At 34.4% G+C, this 22,073-nt stretch overlaps 3 long non-coding RNA genes and 1 pseudogene across 7 annotated transcripts; 3 read left to right on the top strand and 1 right to left on the bottom strand.

Annotated features, from left to right (window-relative positions):
• The first annotated feature begins 873 nt into the window (after positions 1-873).
• LOC147555297 (uncharacterized) lies at positions 874-3,856 on the top strand. Its single transcript, XR_015235018.1, has 2 exons — positions 874-2,927; positions 3,129-3,856. It is a non-coding gene; the product is annotated as an uncharacterized LOC147555297 (long non-coding RNA).
• A 1,172-nt stretch (positions 3,857-5,028) lies between these two features.
• On the bottom strand, positions 5,029-6,528 carry LOC147555296 (photosynthetic NDH subunit of subcomplex B 2, chloroplastic-like; annotated as a pseudogene).
• Positions 6,529-6,787: 259 nt separating this feature from the next.
• Positions 6,788-9,470, top strand: LOC147555295 (uncharacterized). 3 transcript variants are annotated; one of them, XR_015235017.1, is made up of 4 exons: positions 6,788-7,145; positions 7,236-7,270; positions 8,350-8,664; positions 8,835-9,470. It is a non-coding gene; the product is annotated as an uncharacterized LOC147555295 (long non-coding RNA). The 3 variants fall into 3 exon arrangements; XR_015235015.1 differs by having other exon boundaries at positions 6,799-7,145; positions 8,392-8,664; XR_015235016.1 differs by having other exon boundaries at positions 6,796-7,270.
• Positions 9,471-12,229: 2,759 nt separating this feature from the next.
• Positions 12,230-16,000, top strand: LOC147555294 (uncharacterized). Of its 3 annotated transcripts, none has more exons than XR_015235021.1 (7): positions 12,230-12,323; positions 12,603-12,642; positions 12,727-12,763; positions 13,195-13,261; positions 13,571-13,745; positions 14,333-14,599; positions 14,899-16,000. It is a non-coding gene; the product is annotated as an uncharacterized LOC147555294 (long non-coding RNA). The 3 variants fall into 3 exon arrangements; XR_015235020.1 differs by having other exon boundaries at positions 13,951-14,599; XR_015235019.1 differs by having other exon boundaries at positions 13,571-14,599.
• The last annotated feature ends 6,073 nt before the right edge of the window (positions 16,001-22,073 follow it).

Raw genomic sequence — 22,073 nt, 5'->3', positions numbered from 1 at the left:
CGGTTATCGTGTGTATCACATCTTCATGATGTATCAATGCCTTGTAACGACTAACATAGATCGTAGTCGAATTCTCAAAAATAAAAAAGAATCCTGTGGATAGAGGTGCACAACGGCGGGGTTGTGTCTATACCACCTAACCCATTATGAACTTCTTGAGAAAGGCCCAAAAAGGCCAGCGCTTTGGGGAAAGCTAAATATTTTGCGGGGTTTGACATTTTAAAGGGAATATGTTGAATTTTTGAAATTTTCCGGGGAAATAAAAAAAACCCTCCACCTCATCTCTCTCTCTCCACCTCACCTCTCTATCTCTCCACCTCACCTCTCTGTCATCTAGAAACTCCGGCGAAGGAAAACCCCTTCGCCGGAGTTTCTAGAGAGAGAGGGAGAGAGTGAATTTTTTTTTTTCATGGTTGGCGCCCGGAAAATTTTTCGGCCGGCGACCTGTCGGAGAAGAGAGAGAGAGTGGTGGGGAGAGAGAAGATGAGGTGGAGAGAGAGAAGTGAGGTGGAGATAGAGAGAGGTGAGGTGGAGAAACTATTTTGCTTTTCCCAAAACAAAATTGTTAAACAAAATTGACCAATTTTTCATACCCCGTAAATTATTTTGCTTTCCCCAAAGCGCTGGCCGCCCAAAAATCACAATGGTCTTCCTCGCTTTGGGTGTTTTTAACATTATGTATTGTCAATGTCAAAAAATAAAACATTATGTCTTCAGTCAATGGTCTTACCAACCTAAACCTAACAATTTCTTCAATAAATACCCTCTTCTTCCTTGCCTCCCACTTTAACCTTAAACATATTCTTGAGAAAACTTCTCAAAAATCTCAAGGAAATCATGAAACACATGGAAAATAGACTAGTAGGTATTCCTTAACTACATTTTCATCTCTAGTAATGAGTTTTCATCTCATCTTTAAATCCCTTTAACTATTTTTTTGTTCTTAAAATGGATCTTGTTTTAATCTTTAACTTGATTATTATGGGTAGCTTTAACAAAATCTGTTTAAGTGTTGCTAAAAATTCATTGTTGGATATAGAGATCTGTATAAATAATAGTAAGATGTAAATATTGTATGAGATCTACTTTGACCCTTTTCCATTCACTGCATAATCATAAAGATGTTGTTTGATCTTTTCTATTCTTTATCATCTAACTATTGATTTTTCTCCATGTTTATTGTTGTCTCTTCAAAACAGGATTGGCATGAAGAGGTTTTGATGGTATCCTCAGCACTATGTATGTTGTTCTTTCTAACTCTTTCATAAATAGTAGTTCTTATTATATGTTTTCCCTAAATGTTGTGTTTCTTTTCTCCGTGTAGCAATTATTAACCATAATGACATACTCTCTCAAAACATGTAAGCCTTATTTTTCGTTTTTTTAATGAATTATTTGTTATTTTTCTCGTGTACTTTATATGTTATGATAGGGTGCTGCTATTCCGTTTGGTTTTTCTATGACAGGTGACCACAAAGTATGTCGTTTGCACAAATCCTTTTACGGATTAAAACAAGCTTCTCGATAGTGGTTTGCTAAATTTTCCATAGCAACCACCCTGTCATAACATATAAAGGGTTTAGCATTTTCTGATATATTTTCAGTAATATTTTAACTATTGTTAGTAGAAGCTTTGATGTATTAAACACCTATATCAATTTTAGCTACTGTTAATGTGGATTTGCAGAAAGAACTTTTGTAATATTTAGGTCTATAAGCTCTATTTTATGATGCTGTTAGGTTTTCTATTAAACACCCAAAGGTATCTTGCAAGGCTTTTGTTTAGGTTTTGCTGAAATTAGGTCGTTTAAATGATGCACAAGACGTCAAGACCTACTTGACGAAATGCTTCAATGAACTTGCACTGCCTTGCAGACACCTTGCACTGCCTTGCAAACACCTTATTAAGTTTAATTTATGTTCTATAATTAAACAATCCTATAATATCTTTGTAACGTTTATAATCTCTTGACTAATTATAAAATTCTTTTGATCGATAATATGGGTAAAGCAGAACAAACAAAAAACGAAAGGGATCAAATGCTAAAGCAATCGCAGAAAGAAAAATATCAATTCGGTCAAGCTTAAGTGGATTATGCAACTGCAAATCCGAACTGAAGGGCTCGATAAACTTAACCACTATTGAGATACTCAAAGAGACCCATTTGGAGGTTATTTGAGGTGACTTTTAAGAATTTAATTACTAGTAGCAATAAAGACAAAATTGCTAGTTCTGTGGATAAAGTACTCAAATTCTTTGATTTCAACAGTTTGGATTTCAACATAGGAGGCCGAAAGATAAAATTTACAGCAGATGATTTTGCATTATTGTTTGGAGTTCCAAATCTTGGAAGTATAAATCTACCAAGAAAATTTTGAATTTGCAGTAAATATTTCAATCAATTAGGAGAAGTAAACAAATCAAATATCTACGATTGTTTGTTTAACCACGCAAAAAAGTCAGAGGATAGAGATGAAAATTATGATCAACCTTTTGCTACGATGTTGATACTCTACATGATAGCATCACTTTTTTTATGCAAGTGGTCCAGGAGTTATACCATAGAATGTACTTAATACTGTCATTGACTTTGATAATATGAAATCAATTAATTGGACAGCTGATATAAATAAAGATTTGATGGACAAATTGTCAAAATGTGACAGAACTTCTAATCTAGCTGGGGTGCAATATCTCTTTTGGTAAGTTTCTAATCATATTTAGTTTTATGTTGTTTCCCATTTTATTACAAAATGTTTTCTCACGATTCATTATATTTTTGTAGTAATTTTTTTGTGAAAGAGTTAACATAATGCAAATGATAAAAGGGAACGAGACATTGATTCCTCGGGTTGCTAGGTGGGATCTTTTTACATTACAATCCGTATCGAAAGAATTTGATCTCGACAATATAAGGAGAGAAAATGTAAGATCTTTTTTGTTATGTTTTTATTGTTAATCATTTGGTTATCTTTTGTAATGTAAGATCTTTTAATTACAATAACATCTTTGTAAGGCCTTGCAAGGTTGATGAAAAAAATGATTGAAACGTTCTGCAAACCTCTTTAGTCTCCTTTGTCTTGCATCTTCAGGATGAATGTGGAGATTAATTAATTATTCCATACAGGTTTATGATGAGTGTCTAGAAATTTCTGATGAAGAAAGACATTTACTCTCTTCTTCGAACATTCTGGAGGGAACTGAAATGAATGAAAGCTCACCGGTGCAACGAGTGAATGTTTCTTCTAGAGCAACAATAGAAATTTTGATGGAAAGATTGGATAGTCAAGAGAATGAAATCAACATGCTTAAAAATGAGTAAGAGAGTTAAAAAGAAAGAATGTTGTTATTAAAAAAACGTCTAGTAAAAATTCATCATGGGGGGAGAAATGAAAGAGGATGGAGAAAAAGATGATAAGGAGGATGAAGAGGGCAGTGACAAAGATGAAGAAGAATCTGCAAAAAAAAAAAAAAACAGAATAGGATAGGGACAACAACGACGAAGATGAAGAAGACTATAAAAAAAAATCAGAAGAGGATGGAGGTAGAAGGGAAGAAGAAGACGGAGATTGTCCAAATTCTGGGAAAATGACAGAAAAGGATGAAGAGGGAAGGAACGAAAAGACAAGAGAAGATGAAGAACATAGAAGTGAAGAAGATGAATCTGAAAAGATTGAAGAAGATGCAGGTAAGGAGCAAGAAAGAGAAGATAAACCTTTGCAAGAGCATCGGGGAAGAGATGACAAAAGAATTAGTTCCTTTCAGCGATGTTAGCAAAGATATTTTAAATTAGTATTTGTTATAACTTCGTAGAAATATTGTACAAGTGGGATATAATTAGACGTGCCAATTTGTGAGATAAGAAACTTGGACTGCTTTGACGACCTCTCCCTCAAAGTGGGATGTCTAAACCTTCTCCATTAAAAAATAATATTAGTCGAAACAAGAGTCTTTCAGACCCCTAAACCACCACTTCTTCCTTCATAGACCAACTTTTTCCTCACTCGCGTTTTCTTAGCCCGACCATTTACAATGTTTTCTTTGATTCTCTTATCTTGATCTTTAAATTCCTCTCCGACTCTCTCTCCATCTATAACTCTTTATCTATTTAAGGGTTACTCTTTCCCTCTGTAACATGAGGGTGAGCAATAGTCAGGTCTTATTCGACTGATTTTCTTGTACTTCGAATAAGTGTGTGGGTTAACAAAAATTTGATCCGACCCTTCGGAGCAAGTCAAAGAGGAATGGTGTTTGCATATGGTAAAACCCATTGTTCCCCTATCCCTTTCTCATATCCCATCTCTAATGACTAGTAGCACAACGGGCTGGGTTGTGTCTATACCACCTAGCCAATTATGAACTTCTTGAGCAAGGCCCAAGAATCACAATGGTCTTCCTCCCTTTGTGTGATCTTAGGATTATCTATTGTCAGTCAATGGTCTTCCCAACCTAAACCTAACCATTTCTTCAATAAATACCCCCTTCTTCTTTGTCTCCCACATTAACCTAAACATATTCTGCTCAAAACTTCTCTAAAATCTCAAGGGAGAATTACTGAAACCCCCCAATTCTGATAATGCGTTTACTGAAACCCCCCACTTTTATTAGTAATTACTGAAACCCCCCACTTTCGTTAGATTTAACTTTGATATTTTCAATATTACTTTTTTGCCCTTTTACGTTTTACCTCCACTTCTGATAATCCGTTTACTGAAACCCCCCACTTCTATTAGTAATTACGTTCTACTTAGTTAAAACATCGAAAATTAGACACTAAAATGCGCTTGAAGTTCTTGTTCAACGAAGTAGTTTTTCTTCGTTATTTCACCGACCACAACTTCAAAAACGATTTCACACATACCAGAACCAGGGTAGAGAATTGGATCAAATTTGAATGACATTGTTATTAGGACTTCTGGTTTACATTTCAAATTGGTTGACCATTCTTTCAACAAAAGATTTAGTTGATTATAATGAACCAATTCATTCATTTTACAAATATTTAGAAAGATAAACTATGATTTTATATGTTAATTACAAATTGTCATGCTCAATAACTTGTGCCGCCGCCAAGCTTCGCCCGGATTCACAACTACGGGCACTGACATAGACACAGGACCCGTACAAATAAAATAGTCTTTCCATATTTTTCGTGGAAAGAACCGGGACTTGACAAGTAAATATCATCATAACCCATCCTTATAATCCTAAATAGAAGTTCTCGACCCTGAAAAACGAAGAGAAAACAAAGCAAATTGATCTATGAAACACCCAAAATGATGAAAACTACTCGAAACCATCAAAATAGTAGTCGGAAAAAATGAGAATTCTAAGAAAGTGTTTACCTGATCGATCGTTTCATATTTCGAAGGCGGAGTTCTATATATTCTCTTTAGTCTTTCAGTAGGAAGTGCAGTATAAACTCTACTAAACTTGTTCTTCAACATTGTGAATAGATTATCTTCTACTGCCCATAAACCTTGTTTAAGTTCAGGTTCAGGACTAGAAAACCAACCCGAAGAAGAGTCAGGTTTCATTGTTTCAACAGGAGACAAGATTTCGAAGGTCGAAGATAATGGTGGATGAGTACAGTATGAACAACCTTTAAGTCCTTGAACTGCAGATTTACCTCTCATTTTAAATTTTAAATGACTCAAAATAGCACTCGTTAAACTTAAGGGCTTTTTGCCGTTGTTTTTAACTACTACTGCTGTTGCCATACTCAAAGGATACAATGAAATAATGTAAGTTATGTCAAGAGTTCCATTACTGCAACTCAACTCCACCTGCAACAGCAAACAAAATAGCTCAAATAAAATTTTCGAACCCGAAATTAGAAAAACCCATAATTGAGATCGAATATACCCACAAGTGAATGTGATATAAATAAGCGAAAAAACAGAGTAATCCAAGAAAATTTGAGTTTTTTGTTTATTGTTTTCACTAAGATGGTTATGGTATATAATTGAAGTACCTGAAGAGCATCAATGGAGTCAGAATCAATGTCTTTAACGACCCACTGAGCCGTATTACATATAGGTGTGGCTATTGAATTTAATTCAGAAACATCATTAAGGACTAAACCAATACCACCTAATAGAATTTGAACCAACAGGACCAGGTACAGTATAAAGAACTTCTTCATAACCATCATCTTTCCAAAAAATTTGGTTTCTAGGAGGTAACTAGACGGGTATTCGAAGAGAAAGAGAACTTCCATTTCTAACAGCAAGTTGGACAATTGGGGTGTCGCTGGATTGTGTAAATTTGATGCCTTTCCGGCCAAATTGCTGGTCAAGTGAAGATGGAGTGGTGGTTTGGGTGGTGATCTGAGGGGTGGTTTGAGTGGTTTATCCTCGGAAAGTGTGCTTATTGATTTGTCTTCGTCTAGTTTCAGCAAGGGAGATCGTTTCATGGAGGTGGGAGTTCGTCTGGTTTCACTAGGGAGGAGGAGATGAGCGATTTAGGTTCAGTACGTGAGGCCGTGAGGGTGGAGAAGACACTTCAATGATATAAACGCCCCACATTTTAGTCGAAGGCACCCCATTTTCCCCCACTTTTATTAGGTCCGGTTTTAGTAAATGGTCTTTTGGTCATTTCACTTTCTCTAACGGCACAATACCGTCAAATCTAACGAAAGTGGGGGGTTTCAGTAATTACTAATAAAAGTGGGGGGTTTCAGTAAACGCATTATCAGAATTGGGGGGTTTCAGTAATTCTCCCAAATCTCAAGGAAATCATGAAAACATGGAAAATAGAATATCATGTATTCCTTGACTACATTTTCATCTCTAGTAATGAGTTTTCAACACATCTTTATATCCCTTTAGTTATTTTTTGTTCTTAAAATGGGGTATTGTTTATTACTCTTTAATTTGATTATTATGGGTAGCTTTAACAAAATCTATTCTAAGTGTTGCTAAAAAAAAGTCATTCTTGGGTATTGAGATCTGTATAAATTTTTTAATAAGATGTGTATAGAGTATGAGATCTACTTTGACCCCTTTCCATTCACTGCATAATAATAAAAATGTTTGATCTTTTCTATTCTTTATCATCTAACTATTGATTTTTCTCCATGTTTATAGTTCTCTCTTCGAACAGTATTGGCATGGAGAGGTTTTAATGGTATCCTCAGCACTATGTATGCTGTTCTTTCTTACACTTTCATAAATAGTACTGTAGTTCTTATTCTATGTTTTCACTAAATGTTGGTTTTCTTTTCTCCATGTAGGATTCATTAACCATAATGACATACTCTCTCAACATGTAAGCCTTATTTTTCGTTTTCTTAATGAATTATTTGTTATTTTTTGTTCATTTTATTTGCTTGCAAATAAGACCTTAGTAGTCAAATAGAGTTGGCTAGACTTGTGCTTAGTGGTCTATTGGTTACTATGTAATGGGTCAGGTTTGTTTTTGACCTTATCTTGTTTAAGCTTCTAAGAGCAAGTCCAATGAGTATTCACCTCTTCATTCAAATTTAAGGGCCCGGGCTCAGACCCTCAAAATCGACTCCAATGGGGAGCGATCCCGGACCCTTAAATTTGAAGTTTTAATTTCTTAATTTACTTAAATAATTCGATTAAATAATATCGATTACAAACTTAACATTTGATTAGAAATTTAAATCTACGACAATACGACTAAACAACAATAAAAAAGTTAAAAATAGTTAGAAGGGGTGTGGATTACTGCCAAACCAAGCTTTACGCGCCTCCATAAGCAACCGTGCACCATGTTCGTCAAGAGAATTAACATCAATCTTCATTAAGTCTATTCCATATTGTCAGTCCTTTGCTTTTTTGTCTCTTTCAAGGAACCTTTTTTGAATAACTCATTATCATTGAAGGAATCCATTGAAAAAGATTGAAGAAATTAGTAAGAGAGTTGGAGAGATAAAATGAAAGAGAAAGAGTTGAAATAGAGTGAAATGAGAGAGATGAAGGATAATTTGGGTTCAACCCCTATTTATAGGGGTTGAACCCAAAATCTGGCCGTTGGATTTGCTCCAACGGCCAGATTTGCTCCCTAATGTGACAGTTGGGGAGTCCCAACGGTCCCTTGGGGAGAAGGGGCCGCCCCTTATTTCGCTCAGCCTTCCGCCCGGGACCGATTCCAGTCCAATGAGAAGGATGGGGTGTCCCGGGCCCTTAATTTGAATTAAGGGCCCGAGACCGCTCCCCATTGGACTTGCTCTAAGTTGTAAGACAAGTTTAATCCTTATTAGGTGTCTTTCCAAAGTTTAATCCTTATTAGTTGTTTGTCAAATTCTATATTGTAAGTTTATATTATTGTTAATCATATCATATGTCATGTAATTAAACTTCGAAAAATACCTTACCAAGATTCGAGAGTTCAACTTTCAAGCATATCTTTACTTGATGAAGGAATCGAAGTATATCTAGGCTCGAGCATTTTATGACAAAGATTATGAGTCTGAGCATACAACAAATGGTATGAGCGAGTCTTTCAATAATTGAGTGAAACTTTTGAGGGACAAACCAATATGTGTGTTCTTCGTCAAACATAACCAAATGCTTAGGGTTACGCATACAAAGAGGAGAGAAAAGAGCAAGTACTGGAGAGATAATTTGTTAGTCCCGAGAATGGAAAAAAGAAGAAGTGTACATCCAATTGGTGATTCTACTGAGTGGGTAAAGGTATGGTTTATTTTTAAATATGTGGTTTTTAATATTTAATTTGTTATTTTCAATGTCTATGTGAATGAATGCCTTATATTTGGATGTTTATTACGTTGTACCACTAGGTTTTCTTTTATAAATAGGTTAGGGTTTCTAGTTTCTTATTCTTTCTTATTTTGAACATGCAGCCTACCACTAAAATAGTCAATACACTTCCACTGATGAGGTAGTCGGGTAGACCAAAGGTGAATAGATACAAGTCTGTCGGAGAACCTAATCAACCGTCAACAAGCAGACTTAGAAAGTGCTCAAGATGCAACGGGACTGGTCATAATGTCAGGACTTGTCAAGGAGGTGTTGTTGGAAGTAACTCAAAAAAGAGTACAACAACACCACCACAATCTCTTAATGAATTAACATCATTACGGGAAACAACATCACAAGCATCAAGTAGCACATCAGTGCCCAAAGCAGTTGGCAAGGATAAAGGTAAGCTAAAAACGTCCAGGCATGACAATCAAGTGTCTGTTAATCAAACCATAAAAGGACGAGATGCGATTAACAACATGACGATTAACTTTTAGTCGAATGCATGTTAGTTTTTTTTGTCGAATGGATGTTAGTTTTTTGTCGAATGGATGTTAGTTTTTGTCGAATGGGTATTAGTTTTTTGTCGAATGGTTGTTAGTTTTTTGTGGAATTGATGTTAGTTTTTTTTTTATGGATGTTAGTTTTTGTCGAATGGATGTTAGTTTAATAGTTGGAGTGGTATGTAATTCATCTTTATGTAACGTCTACTTTTTTAATAAGAACACACTTACACATAAGCACTACAACTACTAAAAACATAAAATGAGAATTACAAATAAATGTAAGTTATGGTTGTTGATGGCAGGGGTGAAGTTTTTAAGGTGGTTTCGTGGGTTTAAATAGGAAAAATAAGGCTTAAAAATGAACAAAAAACAGAAAAAAAAAACGACCATAATTTGGTGCCATCTTGTCCCTTTATTTCGAAAACCTAGTGTAAAACGTAAATCTGTTAGTACATATGGTGTAAAATATAAATCTATTAGTAAAGGTGGTGTAAAACGTAAGGGGTCAAAAAAGTAGTATTCATAATATTAAAGTTCAATGTAACAGAACTTTCGATTTTATCGATTCCCTTATATTTATCGGCTCATCAAACGTAGGAATTGATCTAATATCTAGATAGTCGTCAAAAAGGCACAGAAGATGAACGGAATTTTGTTGATCAATGTATGAGCTGGAGATGATCGAGAGTTTGTTGATCTTTAGATTTTTTTTCTTAGCTTTCAGCCTGTTGGGTGAATGGCGGGTACCTAGCGATCCATATAACGCCATTTGTGAGAGACCCAGTCCGACTTTGTTCGATTATAGCGAAATGGGATGAGATAGAATTAACTTCCATCAGTGGAATCATTACGGACTTCGGGGTAAATATTTCCTTCAGTTTAGAAGGTGGTAGAGTCCAACAAGATGAACATGGCTAAGACAGAACATCCTTACGTTGGAGGGCGTAAATCTATGACCCATATGTCAATGAGGTAACATTTTTTATTTCATTTTACGTTTTTTTGGTTCAATTCAATTACTTTTGTTCTAAAATGATAATTTTTATTTACTTTGACTATTGCAGATTGAAAAGAAGAATGACTTTCGATCTAGTCGATTTCTTATGTTCAAAATGACTAGATTAAAAAAGATGAAACTTTAGTTAATCAGGAGACGACTGATTTAGTCGTAAAATTTTAATTAAACTTAATTTTTTTTTTCATAGAATGTGTTTTAAGTCCATACTTTATTACTAATCAAGCGTGTAATATTAACTAACAGGCGAGATAGAGATGGATTTGGAGCAGTGCCGAAGCTAGAACTTGCGGCAAACTAAGCTGCAATGCTTGAAAGGCAAGAGAGACAAGAAAGAGAAATTTGGTTGTACTTGTGACTTTCCTGCAACAACAACGATAACCACCTTCTTCTGAACCTTCACACCTTTAGGTAAGTTTATGGTTGTATTGAGACTATTAAATTTGCTTTAGGAATTGAGACTTTTAGATTTGCTTTAGGAATTGAGATTTATATCAAAATTATATGACTGAAACGTAATGATATGAAAGCTTATATCTAACATTTTTTTTTATTATTTGATGCTTTCGATATAAAAATAACCCTTGTCTTTGATTTCGGTACGTCACAAAATCAAACTCGTCTGGTGAAAGTCACCAATCTCTCCGTTTCTGTACTTCTCCACAGCTGTATACGTTGTTTGCTTCTTATTCCTATCGTATCGAACGTTTGGCACATAGTAAATGGATGAATTGGCAATGATGTTCAACCTGATGTAGTCTCAATCTATAATGAGGGACCTGGTTCAGCGAACGCATCTATTATGAGGGACCAGGTTACTCCCATAGCTTCTGGCAATGGTGCTCAGTCTGGGGTAGTCTTAAACTATAATTTAAAGACAACACTGTCGAAACCAAATTCGTAAATAGAAAAGGACTAATTAATCTTGGAAAAAAATTCAGATAACGACCAATTGCAGGTCTTCATCTTGATCAAGTGTAAGCTATGTTATTCGTGGATAATGAGAAATAGACAAGGCAGAGACGAAGTTTATTAGTAGTTAACAGACAGGAGCATGCTCTGTTATAGTGAAGCAAATGAAAACCTAACATGTGGAAATTAGTTACATGGTTAGCCATTGATCAAATGGTTGCCTCATATGGTTCTGATATCGCTTTTAATTTGACCAAGTGTAAGCTGGCCCATTATAATCTAGTGATCTACCATCGTATTTGTTATAACTTCCTCAAAATATTGTACAATCTAGCGATATAATTAGGGGAAATGATAAAGTTACAAAAGATTTTAACAAAAAAAAGTTCTCAGCTGATGTAGCAGTGTGGTGTTCATCTCACAATGGCGGTTGTGATGTGGCGGTCAAAGTTTCAAACCACAACCGCCACATCAGCTGGAAACTTTTTTTTTTTTGTAAAAATCTTTTGTAACTCTAGCATCTCCCATTAATTAGACCTTGCCAATTTGTCAGATAAGAAACTTGGACTGCTTTGACAACCTCTCTGTCAAAGTGGGATGCCTAAACTTTCTTCACTAAAAAATAACTTTAGTCCAAACAGTCTTCCAGACCCGTAAACCACCACTTCTTCCCATTGCCGGTAGACCAATTTTTCCTCACTCTCATTTTCTTGGCCCGCCCATTAACAATTTTTTCTTTTATTCTCTTATCTCGATCTTTAAATTCCTATCCGACTCTCTCTCCGTCTATAACTCTTTCTCTATTTAAGGGTTACTCTTTCCCTCTGTAACATGAGGGTGAGCAATAGTCAGTTCTTATTTGACAGATTTCTTGTACTTCGAGTAAGTGTGTGGGCTTAATAAAAATTTGGTCCCGCCCTTCGGAGCAAGTCAAAGAGGGGATGGTGTTGTGTCTATACCACCTAGCCCATTATGAACTTCAGCCAGGCCCAAAAATCACAATGGTCAGTCAATGGTCTTCTCGACCTAAAACCTAACAATTTCTTCAATAAATACCCCCCTTCTTCCTTGTCTCCCACCTTAACCTAAACAATTTCTTCACAAAACTTCTCTAAAATCTCAAGGAAATTATGAAAACATGGAAAATAGAATATCAGGTATTCCTTAACTACTTTTTCTTCTCTAGTAATTAATTTTCAATTCATGTTTAAATCCCTTTTAACTGTTTTTTGCTCTTAAAATGGGTCTTGTATTATTAATTAATTTGATTATCATGGGTAGCTTGAACAAAATCTATTCAAGTGCTGCTAAAACTTAACTTTTTTTTTTTTTTTTATAGGATGTGTATATAGTATGAGATCTACTAAGACCCTTTACCATTCTTTATCATCTAACTATCGATTTTTCTCTATGTTTATTGTTCTCTCTTCAAACAGGATTGGCATGGGAAGGTTTTGATGTTATCCTCAGCACTATGTATGCCATTTTTCTTATACTTCCATAACCAGTAGTTCTTATTTTAAATTTCCAATAAATGTTGTTTTTCTTTTCTCCTTGCAGCAATCATTAACCATAATGACATACCCTCTCAAAACAAGTCTTAGTTTTTTTTTTTTTTTCAGGAACCCTGTTTTATTTTGTTAAAAGACAAATTAAAGTTTTCTTCTTCTAGGCACCATGAAAACTTTGAAAATAGGCCTAAAGGACAATTTTAAAAGCACCACATTTTTTATACCTTAATTAACCTTCTTATTTGGGGAAATTTAGAACAACCATAAGATTTGGGCAAAGTTACAAGTGGGAGAGAAAAACCGAGACCTAAAAACCGAGACCTGTATTTGGGCGATTGTTTGGCGATAGCTTTGCTCGATCGATTTTCTCTATCAAATCAACAATTTATTTTAGGTTTAGCTTTGAATCTCTGGATTTGGTGTTTGAAGTTGAATTTTAGGGTTTTCAATTAGTTTTTGGGAAATATTTCTAGAGAGAGAAAGTACATTTTGATCAACTATTGGAAGATTTTTCTAGGGTTTAACATTGTTTCTTCATTATTGGACTCATAGACAACAATGGAAGGAGAATCTGCTGTTTCAAGGTATAATTTCTTCTTAGTTTGTTTATTTTCATTCATCAACAAATATAAGAAATATTTTGGACAATAGATTATGAGTTATGAATAATAATTTTGAGTTATTCATGATAATTTATTTGAAAATACTATTTGATTTTGATTTCTTTAAATTCTGTTCTATAAGATTAATTCTGTTTACAAGAGTTAGGAAGATTAATTCTATAAGATTAATTATGTTCTATAAGCATTGCAAATTGTTTGCATTGCTTTTGCAGTGATTTACAAATAGTCGGTTGTTATTTATTATAACTCGTAACTGTTTCTTTGTTACAGTTTGATGGTTCCGACCGTTCTTGGAGTATTTTAACATGTGGGTAATTTTGTTTGTTCGAAGATTGGAAGTGATAGTACTATACTCCATTTGAAAGAGTTCTTATGCAAACAATGGAATGATTTGACTCCATCACTTTTTGAATTGAGTTGCAAAATAAACAACCAAGATATGAAGGTAGAATCTGATTTACATTTACAATCAATATTTTATTATTGTTCGGCGAAACATATTCACCTTATTGAAATACAAGTTACTGTTACAAATCATGCAAGTTGTTCTTCATCTATCGTTACTACCGCGTCATCATCAAATCATAACACAAGTCCAAGTGATGTTCCTTTACTTTCTAGTAATTGGGCATTCAATTTTAAACATGTAGGTCAGAAATTTCCAGGTGGTGTACATGAAATACGTATGGAGTTAATAAAATACTCTCTTGAGTCGGGTTATGGATTTGGTTTTGTGAAAAACGATCCTTATAGGGTTACAGTGGAATGTGCTAGAAAAGATCCTGGATGTAATTGGAGAATTCATTCCACGAAATTCTCCAAAGAGAGTGATATCTTTGTTATCAAAACGATGAACAATTGTCATACTTGTGGTGCTGGACTAAAAGACATTAAGAAACGTCGTTTCACAAGTGCTTTGATAAAAACATTGGTGATGCATAGTGTTTAAAGTGATTCATCTATCAAGCCTAGGCAAATTATTGATTATATATTGAATACATATGGGTTTGATGTTTGTTACTATTACACTAGCTTTGAAGGATATTCACGGGGATGCATCATCGTCTTATCATCATTTAGTTTCTTATGTTGATGCTCTACAAAGAAGTAACCCAAATAGTTGTGTGAAACTTGAGATTGACCCTAATTCGAAAGAATTACAACGTTTATTTGTTGCATTTGGGGCTTGTATTCATGGGTTTGGATTTTGCCGTCCGATTCTTTATTTAGATGCAACATTTTTCAAAGGAAAGTTTAGTGGATGTTTATTAGCTGCAACGGGCAAGAATGCCGAAGGGGGTAAAACATGTTCTTTTCAGCTTTGTTCTTGTATTTATTTTGTTCAAATCATTGCAAGCCTTTGCAAAATGATTTGCAGTGCTTTGCAAATTAATTTGCAAATTGATTTGCATTTATTTGCAAATTGATTTGCATTGTGGTTTGCATTGGTTTACAAATTGATTTGCATTGTGCTTGCATTGATTTGCAAACTGATTTGCAAAGCTTTGCAAACTGATTTGCAAGACTTTGCAAAACTCTTCTACAAATGCATTGCAAACATGTTGATTATAGTGTTGTTCCTTTTATTGTTTTTGCAGGTTTTTATCCACTTGCATTTGCGCTCGTAGACACAGAAAATCAAGCTAACTGGTTATGGTTTTTGGAGATTCTTTATAAGATTATTCCCGAAAGAACTTACACATTTCTTACTGATAGACATCCTGGACTTATAAATGGTATATCTACTGTATTCCCTTCGAGTCACCATGGTTATTGTGTTTGACATTTAAAGCATAATATATCTACTAGAACAAGAGATAATAAATATGTATCATCTCACATCCTTGATCTTTTCACTCGATGTGCTTATGCACCAAACCATTTAGAGTTCAAACCTCTTTTTGAAGAGTTAAAAACTGTTGGTGGCCAATTGTTTGAAGCATTTCTTAGCACAACACCTGTTGAGAAATGGGCAAACGCTTACTTTCCAGTCAACAGATATGGTGATACATGTTCCGGTATAGCTGAGAGTTTTAACTCATGGATTTTAGAAGGTCGCAGTTATCCAATAACACCTTTGGTTGACTATATTCGCAAAAACTTGATAGTTTTGTTTTCTACTAGACGTGATCTTGGGTATAGTTGGACCACTATTCTTGGACCGAAGATGGAAAAAAAGCTTGTTGAAGGATTGAATAAAGGTAGAGTTTTTAGAGCATTACGGACTTCATCCTTGACTTTTGAGGTTGTTGATGGTAAATCTTTTCGGCTGGACCTTGAGAATCGTACATGTAGTTGTGGGTATTGGAGAGTACACGATTTTCCTTGCTATCATGCTCTATGTTGTATTTCAGCTGCAGGTTATAGTCCATACGACTTCATTAGTGATTTCTATCGTGCTTCTCATTATTGTGTGTCGTACGAGAAAGTTATTGAACCTGTGGTTGATTTTGATCTTTCGAATCATCATCCCGACGAGCTTATTTCTTTACCACCGACTGAGAAGAAGAAACCTGAAAAACCAAGGTAAAAGAGGATACCAAACAGTGGGTGTCGTACATCTGGTAACAACAAGAAGACTTGTAAACGTGACGTTTGAACTAGTTCTCATTACATTATTACTTTTTAACAATAAGACGTGTCAATTTAATTCATAATTTATTTTTCATTAGCTTTCACTTGCCTTTTTGTCTTCATTTTTATTGGATAAACAATGTCGGTGTAATTGCTTATAAATAGGAATGTGAATCTTAAATATTTGTCTTGGCAGCTGACACATATTGCAAATCAGTTTGCTGACACATATTGCAAATCAGTTTGCAAACCATATTGCAAATCAGTTTGCAAACCATATTGAAAACCATATTGCAAACCAGTTTGCAAATCAGTTTGCAAACTACTGCATACCAGTTTGCAAACGATATTGCAATTCAGTTTGCATACCATATTGGAACCACTTGCATACCAGATTGCGAAGTCATCAAAAAAATTTAGAATCCTTTTGCAACTTCGATGCAAATTACTTTTGGAAATACTTGCATTTCCTTCAATTTTGATGAATTCTCGTATTATTTTACAGGGGTTCGGGGGCGTAGCCCCAGTTCTTTTTTGTAGCAATTTAAAAAATAATTAATAGAATAAAAGGATTTAATCTTTCGAAAAGGATTTAATTTTTCGTTCATCTATTGAAAAATATTTAAAGAAACATGTGAGTATGTTGTGAATATTTTGAAAAAAATAAATTGAAACTGACTTGTTTGCGAACAACAATGCAAACCAATGCGAACCACAATGCAAATCAATTTGCAAACCAATGCAAATCAATTTGCAAACCACTGAATACCAGATTGCAAAGTCACCAAATAAATTTAGAATCCTTTTGCAACTAAGATGTTAATTCAAGGAACTCAATTTATGTACACCATGTATGCTACATTTTGATGAATTACAAACTAATTGGATGACGTGTCTTTTTACGGGGGTTCGGGGGCGTAGCCCCCGTTTTTTTTGTCGAAATTTTAAAAACGATTAATTGAATTAAAAAATTAGAAGAATCAAGCTTATAAACCACTGATTTGCAAAGAGATGCAAATCAATTTGAAAATCAATTTGCAAACCAATGCAAACCACAATGCAAATCAGTTTGCAAACCAATGCAAATCAGTTTGCAAACCACTGCAACTTAAATCCATCAGACCAAATAAGTAATCAAATATATACTCAACATAATAAGATTAAAAAGTTATTAAAGATTCAACAAAATATTCACAAACACATTTATCAAAATATTCAGAACAAATATTTAAACGCCTTTTTTTTATTGAATCCAACAATATTTTTCATCTGAAACAATTTCAGTAATTATCCTTCCTCTAAGTTTCGTAATCTCATGAGGGGCAATCTCCATTTCTTCAAAAGCCTGACCTTTTGTAGCATTCGAAATGAATTGACATACGTATAAACTACAATCAACTCTGTAAAGAAAAACAAGTCATTTAGCTTATAAATTAAAAAAATTACTTGTCGATTAATAACCATGATTAATATATACTTACGACGTTTCTAGTTGTCGTGGGCAGTCTACTTACATTCTCTTTATTCTTGATGGAGGTTTTGGACGCAACTTGTCCGTATCGTAAGCCCAATGAAGAAGGCCTTCCATAATATTTATCTAAAATATAAGAAAACTAGTTCAATTACATTGGATTGAATGTCTTCATCTTGTGACCCACCAACTGAAAAAAAGTAAATTATTACCATTGATACTTGTAACTTCCTAGCAATTTGACAAAATAAAACTACAGATTAAAAATGAGAACATAAAGCTGAAATGCTAAATCATGCATGATTTCGAGCACTTCAAAACGTTATCCAAAATTAAGTTGAAAGCTTTATGCAATCCATAAAGAATTAATGAATTTGAGAGGGGTCGGAACGTCTAGAATTTATGTGTAAATGATGCATTAAAAAATGTTAACCTAACTTAAGGTTCAAACACAAACGATCACAAGAAACACATAAGCAAATTAAACGTGAAAATGCACAACGGAAAATGCTCACAAAAAATGTGTAAGAGGATATAGTGTAAAAATTCACAAAACAAAGTGAGAGAGAGGGGGATGGAGCGTACCGCACAACATATATGCGGTTCAGGTACATGAAAACCCTAACAAAAGGAAAAAAAAAGAATCAAAAGAATAACAACGTAAACAAAAAAAAAGAATAACAATGTAAACTAAACAAAAGGAAAAAAAGAATCAAAAGAATAACAACATATATGCGGTTCAGGTACATGGAACCCCTAACATGGAAATCCTAACAAAGTGAGAGGTTAGAGTTGGAAGGAAAGACAAAATTTACTGTAGGTTTGGTTGGAATGGAGGGATTGGGTGCAGGGGTTGTCGAAAAGATATGGAAGTCCGGGGGTTAACCATTTGGAACTGAGATGAAGAGGAGATTAGTGGTGGTCGGTGCTCTTCAGAAAATATGTGTGGTAATAAAAACAATTATGGTTGGTAACTGAAAAGATATGTCCTTGACTATAGGTTGGATTTTGCTGATTCCAACGGCTTATACTGGTCTTATACTGATGCTGATGTGGGTCTCACGACTAGGTTTATCCAGGGGTTTGTCCCAGTCAGCACAAATCTTCCACCTGTTTTATTATATAGATACTTGATTTAAACATTGTAGTATAAGTTAAATTACATTATTCATTTTATTTATGCGAGTTGTGGTATATGTTTACCGTATTTTTCGCATATGTGAAGAATTTGTCATTCCCTTTTTTTCTTGGCATCATGGAGTTGAAGTGAAACCATTTCCATGGTTTTATCATGCACAATATCAGAACTGACCAATGATAATCAGTTGGATCCTTCATTCCCTTTGTATGATTAAGCGGGAATATCAGCATTTAAGAAGAAGCATCAAAGTTGCATATCTTTGTTGTCAAACTATCGGTCACCTTCGGCTTCTATTGAAAAATAATCAAAGAAACATGTGAGTATGTTGTGGTTATTTTTCAAAGACATCATTGCAACTGAGTTACACATCTATGCAAACCAAATTGCAAAGCTCTACAAATCAGTTTGCAAATCAGTTTGCAAACCAATGCAAATGAGTTTGCATACCAATGCAAATGAGTTTGCAAAAATAATGCATAGCGCTGCAACTTAATTTTAAACTACTGCAACATATAAGAACAAATACAATCAACGTAATAAGAAAAACAAAAATTAAAGATACTTACACTATTAAAGTGGCTGATGTAAGTGAATTTCTTTTCGGACCCTTCCTTCTTCAATTTATATGCAAACCAACTGTTATGTTGATAGAAGTTCTTCTAATTGATCAACTGTTATGTTGATCCGCTCTTCTTTTGAACACCATACAAGATCACTAAAAAATATTGACATACACTTTTGTTATTTTAGTAAAGTAATTTTGTCTAAAAACACAGTAAATGTGCATTACCTTCTACGGTAATTACACCAATCTTTCTGAATTGCATTTTTCTCTTTTGATGTCAACATTATGAAGATTCTACACCTTGTTAGATCAAGAATATTTCCATATTCAACTGGTGGATTCTCAAAATCATCGTCATCAATTAATACCGTTTTTTCCTTTTCAACTTTTTGTTCCTACATTTCATAGAATCAGCAATGTCATCAAAAGATTTGTTAGAATTCAGATATTAATGAAAAAGATTAAAAAGAACTGAAACTAGAAAGCAAGACTCTGCAAACCAGTTTGCAAAGCTCTGCAAACCAGTTTGCAAAGCTCTGCAAACTAGTTTGCGCAGCTCTGCAAACTAGTTTGCGCAACTCTGCAGTGAGTTTGAAGAGCTTTGCTAGTCAATTTTAAACTACTGCAACCAAAATTCAAATTCATATAAGAACTGTAAAGTAATCGAATGTACTCAACATAATAAACTATTAAAGATATTGTTTAGGACACATGTTTTTAACTGTTTTCAGTCACCTTTGAAGTCTCTACTGTCTTTTTTTGTTTATTTTCCTTTTTAGTGTAACCAAACATAGGGTCTTCAAGTTGTTTTCTCTTAGGATGCTCCTTCACACCCTTTTCAATGGATCCTTTAACTATTTCCCTCAATTCAGCAACATTTTCATCTCTTTGTTCTTCCTCGTTAAGGCCTCCCAGCTCTTTTCCCTTATCTTTCTTCATTTTAGCATCACTTTCTGTTTTTCCTCATCTTTGTTTTCTTCGTTTGCTTTTTCCTTTTCTAGTCCTTCATTTATCTCCTTAACAACATCAAATATTTCTTGCTTACATCCTGTTCATCCAATTCCTTTTCTCCTCTACTATCTTCATCTACACCATCTTTTTCATCTCCCTCGCCTCTCTCTTCATTTTCATGATTAGTTTGTTGGAACTCATCATTTTTTTTTTTTGGAGAAAAATAACTTCATTCATTGCCACTAACGGCTGCTTCGAGATACAATGAAGTTAAATGACAGAATTTAGACCTAACTGAAAATAAGGACTAAATTACAAAGAAGCAAAAGCTAGGTACTAAAGACTGATTAAGCATTACTGTGGGCTAAAGTGTTGGCTTCTCGAGAAACTGCTTTAATTTCACCCTTATCAAGACGGGACAACTGTGCTCTATCTCCAAAATGGTACCTTGGATGCGCCACGGGATTTGATCCTCGCCGTCCGTTGCCGCATGTGCGATTGATCTGGAATCCCCTTCAAATAAAACCCTACGAAACCCTAGTTCCTCCACCCTTATCAAGAAGAAGAACCAGAGATGTTAATAAGAAACCTGATCAAACTGAGTAAATCTAATCCCAAAAGGGTTAAGTTTTATGCTTACCTTTTATGGTTCTTTTGGAAGGAAAGGAACAACACACAGTTCAACCAAACTCGGATCTTCTTACCAGGTATCATACTCAAAGCCTTGCGTGAGACCACTAACATGTCTGCCACAAACATGAACATGAATGGAGATTTAAGGTGGACACCTCCAGAAGAAGGGATGATAAAAGCAAATTTCGATGGAGCTTTTGGGACTCAAGGGGCTTCAGTAGGTATTGTGTTTAGAAATAGTGAAGGGGTGATACTATATCATGAAGGAAAGAGAATAAACCCTAAATCGCCGCTAGATAGTCGGAACTCATCATTAACCTGCATTAAGTACATAATAAACAATTTATTAAGTTTTACCTAAAATGCAAGGCAATCAGTTTGCAAACTGGTTTGCACACCATTGCAAATCAGTTTGCAAACTGATTTGCTCCGTTTGCAAATTAGTTTGCAAACCATTGCAAACCAGGACTTTGAGCCAAATAGTAACAATTTAACACAAAGATCTTACATTATCACTCCCAACATCATCTTTACTGTTATCTTCTGCATCTTTGCCCTACCCATCTTCTTTCTCATTTCTAGAGCTTTCTTCAGCATCTTGTGTTTTTTCTTCATCATGTTCATCACCTTGTTCACCACTTTTTTCTTCATCATCTTCATTGACTCCTGCCTCAACTTTGCTGATTTTTTCTAAATACTTCACTCTTATTTTTAGTTTACTTACTTCATTCTTGAGCATTTTGATTTCATTCGCTTGATCATCAATCCTTTTCGCAAGAACGGCAAGAGTCGTTTTTCTAGATGAAGCATCGTTTACTGACACTTGAGATCTTTTTCTTGACATTAGATGATTTTCATTGTTCTCCTTCCTTTGCAAATTGTTTGAAGAAGAGAGTAATAGAGTTTCTTCATGACTGATTTTTAGGAATTCATCATTTACCTGCATTAAGTGCATAATGAACAACTTGTAAACAATTTTAAAGCCTACATTTCAAAATTAATATTTAAAACTATATTCAAAAAGCTATATGCAAACTATAAAACAAAGCTCTGCAAACCAATTTGCAAATTGATTTGCAAACTGATTTGCAAAACTTAACAGACCTCCTACAAAACAATTCTGAAGGAAAATAGTAACATTTAACAACAGAGATCTTACATTTTTACTCCCAACAGTGGCAAGATCAACTTCTTTCAATGTTGATTGTAATATTTGAAGATCCCATCTAGTTACTCGTGGAGTTAGAGTTTCATTTCCTTTAATCGGTTCAATAATTTTCACTTTTTCACATATAAAGTACTACAAAAAATAACAGATCGTTAAAAATCATTTTGGGTATGAGAAATAATGTCAATAACATGAAGTTAAAAAGAACATATTATAAACTTACCAAAATAGCTACTGCACAACCAGCAAAATATGAAGTTGTCTCACATT

Source organism: Eschscholzia californica, unplaced genomic scaffold, assembly GCF_041429995.1.
Source record: "Eschscholzia californica isolate CP2 unplaced genomic scaffold, dmEscCali1.0.p SCAF_2, whole genome shotgun sequence".
Classification (NCBI taxonomy): domain Eukaryota; kingdom Viridiplantae; phylum Streptophyta; class Magnoliopsida; order Ranunculales; family Papaveraceae; genus Eschscholzia; species Eschscholzia californica.
This window is presented reverse-complemented; position numbering and strand designations above follow the sequence as displayed.